This window comes from Taudactylus pleione, unplaced genomic scaffold, assembly GCF_031769625.1.
Source record: "Taudactylus pleione unplaced genomic scaffold, aTauple2 ptg000334l, whole genome shotgun sequence".
Classification (NCBI taxonomy): Eukaryota; Metazoa; Chordata; class Amphibia; order Anura; family Myobatrachidae; genus Taudactylus; species Taudactylus pleione.
In genome coordinates this window covers 1,808,514-1,813,591 of record NW_028284735.1, presented here as the reverse complement: position 1 = coordinate 1,813,591, position 5,078 = coordinate 1,808,514, and the positions used below count along the sequence as shown (strand labels likewise).

At 42.2% G+C, this 5,078-nt stretch overlaps 1 long non-coding RNA gene across 1 annotated transcript; it reads right to left on the bottom strand.

Annotated features, from left to right (window-relative positions):
• Positions 1 to 893: 893 nt before the first annotated feature.
• On the bottom strand, positions 894 to 4,140 carry LOC148508922 (uncharacterized). Its single transcript, XR_015869526.1, has 2 exons — positions 4,002 to 4,140; positions 894 to 1,120 (listed from the first exon to the last, which is right to left on the bottom strand). It is a non-coding gene; the product is annotated as an uncharacterized LOC148508922 (long non-coding RNA).
• Between the last annotated feature and the right edge of the window lie 938 nt (positions 4,141 to 5,078).

The following is a 5,078-nucleotide window of genomic DNA, read 5'->3' as shown; positions in this document are numbered from 1 at the left end:
AGGCACTTAGAGCGGGGATTAAAGGTTAGGCACTTTGGGGGGAAGTTAGGGTTAGGCACCCCTAAGGAGGGTTAGGGTTAAGGGGGTTAGGTTAGTGTATACTTACCTACCACGATCGGGATTTCCAGCGCTGTCGGGCTTCCGCTGCTTCTAACTCTGCTCCTGTCGGACTGCCGCTGACGGGAATCGAACAGCCGGCCATGCGGCCGGCGGAATATCATACCCATTCCGAATGGAAAGGGGAAATATAAGCAGATAATTAAAGGGTAAGGTTACATAAGCTGGGTAAACACTGGCCGAGGCCAGTGTGTATAGACGATACATCTGTGAACGATATCGTTCACAGACATATCGAATTGGCTGTGCTGCAAAGCCATTGGACAGATATGTCTATAGACATATCGTCCATCGGCAAGTGTGTACAGGCGATCAGCCAATCGCCCATACACACAGCTGCAGCCACGGGGAGGGGTGCGGATACGCCCCCAACTCGCCCCCTGGCTGCTAGGACCCGCGGCCAGACAGATGAGGGCCGTTCAGTGTGTATGAACGCCCATATTACTCGATCTGCAGATATATCTGTCAGGTGTGTACCCATCATTAGAAAAATAGAGGTATGAACTACATAGTACTAGAGATGTGCGCCGACCCCCGTGTTTTGGATTTTTATTCTGTGTTTAGCCTGTTTTTGCTCCTACAGTATTATTAACCTCAATAACATTTATTTCCACTCGTTTCCAGTCAATTTTGACCACCTCACAACTCACTATATTGTTTTCATCCAGTTTAGGCCCAAAATTTGCACCAAGCTAGCTGGCTGACTAAGCTAAGCGGCAGCAGTGGGCAGCACAAACACGTGGCAGTTCAATTTTCAATATTGCACATCAGGAAAATACAATTGTTTTTTTTTAATCAAGAGAGGCCTGAGGGAGTTGGAGTATGTATGTAGTTGAAAGCAGGGACAGGAAGGGTTGATTGGTAGTACATTCAATAAAATTGGAAAAAGTGGATTTTCTCATCCCAGAAGGGGACCAGGAAGATTTTGAGTAGTGCTTTCCAAAACAATTGACTGTTTAAATAATCCTTTGCAAAGCTTCCATATGAAAAAGCATTTCCCAACCTGTACAGGGACATAAAAAAAAACATAGTTAGTTAGTGGCCTCGAAACTTCCACTTAACCAGCACAGATATGTGGACAAGTGCAAGATTTAAGATTAAGGGGTAAATTTAATTTACTAAAGTGAGAGTTTTTACAAGTGAGTTTTAGAAGTGATGTTGCCCATAGCAACTAATCAGAATCTACTTAACATTTACCTAGCACTTTCTAGAAGATAATAGCTAGAATCTGATTGGTTGCTATGGACAAGCAACATCACTTCTAAAACTCACTTCTAAAAACTCTTACTTTAGTAAATTAAATGTACCCCTTAACGTTTTACGTTGTGTCTTTCTTGAGAATCCTGCGCCAACTTCTGCTGCTAGGAGTGGATTTTCATCCCAGAAACTGCTTTCTAAAACAATTGACTATAAAATAATCCTTTGCAAAGCTTCCACATGAACATTTCCCAACAGCTGCCCCTTGATAAACGACACAGGCAGCACCCCTGCGCAGCTACGTTGCTGGTGATAAGTGCACACACAGAGAAAAAAACCCAGATTGATCGATTGGATTTTTTGTTGGCACTTGGGGGGAGAATACCCATCAAAGAGGGAGCAGGCCTTTGATAAACAACACAGGCAGTACCCCTGTTGCTGGTGATAAGTGGGGCTAATGCGCACACTCACACACACAGAAAAAAAACCCACATTGATTGATTGGATTACTTTTTTTTGACACTTGGGGGGAGAGCACCCTGAATGAGACAGCAGCCCCTTGATAAACGACACAGGCAGCACACCGGCACAGCTACATTGCTGATAAGTGTGGCTAATGCACACACAGAAAAAAAAAAATTCTTGAATTTTTTCACATTGGGGGTGAAGAACATTCCTAATGGACAGAGCACCTCCTGGACAACACAGAAGGACCCATTATGGACTGTAGTGACACAGGAGCCACTGAAGCCATCCACAGGCACAGTACAGCCCAGCACAGCAGCCAGCCCTAGTATGGACGGAGTGGACAACATCCAGCCAGCCCCTATGACAAGTGACAACAGCCAGCCTGTGTGCAGTATGGATGGACATTAAGCAGACAGCCCCTGAAAAGTGACAACAGTAGCCAGCCCCTTAAACACACAGCACAGCACAGCACAGCCCTCTCCTTCCTCTTCACTCTCCACAGCCAGAATGAAAATGCGGCGATTGCGGGAGCTTTTATACAATCTAAAACACGGGAGAATCCGACAGCGGTATGATGACATTTTGCCTCGTTTTGAGATCCGAGTCGGACGGGAAAACCCCAGCCGACTCGGATCTCAGCTCAGATCACTAAGTTCGGGTGGGTTCGGATCTCTTAGATCCGAACCAGATCATCTCTACATAGTACTAGCCTAGTCTCCTTTATGGATAAAAACCCCCATACAGCAGCAATCAGAAAAACACAATTTAACGTTTTGACAATTTGTTGCCCTATTTAATGATTTCACATTCGAACAATCTGAACTCAAACATTACAGATCTTTCAGTGATTTGCAGATTTTTTCAGGAAAGACAGAACTGCCATCATTTTACTAGTAAGGGTCGGCAAATCGGCTGATCATTACCATACACTAGCAATCTATAGCCCCAAATGATCTGTGAAATCCAACAATATGAACAACCTGATTTGGCGATTGCGATCACTTTTTGATCACAATCGTCAATTGGGGAAGCACATACATTAGTGATTTATTGGGACAAATTGCCCTTATCCATCGCAGATGTACTGTATGGGAGCTTTTAGGGGCACCAGATTACAGATATTGTTTATTGGAAAGAAAGTCCAGAATATGTACAACAGGAGACATATTCTTCAACCCCTCGTACAGTCCCGTGCGAGACTGCCTGATGTTTTAAAGTAGCAGTCTTTTAGTAGGCAAAACCAGGTTGATTTTACTATTAAAAGAGTACAGCTACTGTAAAACATCAGGCAGTCTCGCACAGGTCTCGCTGATGTTTAAAAGCCGCAGCCCATTATTACATTTACACCAGTTGTGTCTACATTTTTACCTGCTGTACAGTAACATGAGTGTAGCTCATCAAGTAGGTCATATACATTCTACACAGACTCACTAATACCACCCCCTTTCACCAGCTGTAACAAGGGTAGGTACCCTATGGCACTCCAGCTGCTGTGGAACTACAGATCCCAGCATGCCCGGTCACAGGTCCAGCATGCCCAAACAGCAAAACTGTTACAGCGCATGCTGCGGTGCAGGGCCAGATTGAGGACATATATATATATATATATGACACACACACATATATATATATATATTATATATATATATATATAGACGTAGATTTCCTGGAAGAAAGGATGCACTCGCCGTTTTCATAACATCTCAAACTTTATTCATCATAAGGCATCATCAGAGGAATATGATCATGGTCGACGTTTCGGTACACATCTGGACCTTTTTCAAGACCTCAGTACAATCACATCTCAAATATATTGTATTAGGACAACAATATAATATCATTCTGTGAAAAGTAAGAAAAAATCTAAATAACCAGTCTATCAGGATCCTGTAAAACCACAAGTGATAAAAAAATGCACAAATGACTGTGGCTGACACTGACATCACACCACAGTGTGAACAAATCATTGATAAGCTGCCAATAAACCTGTGCTCCCGGCATGCAAACTGTATTATGCTAGAGCAATGTGTCCAGCGACGGCATGGATTGGATATCTCAACATGAGGCAATAACATTATATGCAAATTGGGACATGGTCTGGCATAGACCGGTTAATAAGACAACCAATTGACCTGTGAGAATATAGCATGGTTGTGATCCCACATATAACCAAATCATACAGGTGATGTAACCATCGTGCAACATGCACAAACGCTTACCCAAAGTTCCAAGTTAGGTCATGTAGCCTGTCGCCACTTGCTGCACGCCGCCGCAGGTACACTCATGTACCGTAGTGGATGTAAGCTCCCTACTCGGTCCCGGCTAAAAAAGCCGTCCAACCAGAAGTCGTCATGCACACTGCAACTTCCGCCTCCTAGGAATACTAGGTAATGCATAATAGCGGCCACGTGACTAAGCACTGTCACACGTGGTCAAAATGACGGAGAAGGGTTATGGAGCATATAGGTATAAGTTTACAGTAACCTGATAGGACTAAAAGTGTGAGGGTACAAACCTGGATATACAAAAATGTGTTATACATTCCGATAGTTTATACATCCTAGTAATTTATATATCTTTATAACGCTGGTAATAGATATTAATTTTCAATTGTACCCAAAAGTATCGAAGATAGACAAGAAGACTGCATTAACCATACAATAACATTATTAAAGATTATTATAACACAGACACCAATGACAATACAAGAGAAGAAACAAAGACAATATAAAATATTTTTTTTAAAAATCTTTCCAAAAGATTATTTTATGTACAACATTTCTTATAGAAAATATTTTCAGGTATATGTGTATGCATAAATCATAAAAGAAGGTAGATAACACATTCTATCGACCAAGAGGAATGAGTGAAAACTCATGCATATCTATTTTATGAAAATACAATATAATTAGAGGGGTAAGTATGACATCTACCATCCAAGTGGGGGGAATGGAGACTATTGGATAAATGAACACAGCTAAATTGATTATTAAAAATTGATCCTGGAATAACTAAAGAAAAACTCCTAGAGGATTGTGCTCATTAAGCCCTCTAGGCATCACTATGTCGAGTTTATGTATCCAAAAGCTTTCCCTGGCTACAGGCTTATCACTTTTACCTGTCTGCAGGGCCGCCCTAATCGATGCTCAGTGGTTGGCAATCCTAACTCTAAATCTGCGGGCAGTGAGGCCCACATAATATAGGCCACAAGGGCATGTGAGTATATATATAAGATGGTCTAATGCACAATGTAGTCTGTACTTAATGGAAATTTTAATACCTGACTGGGGATGTGG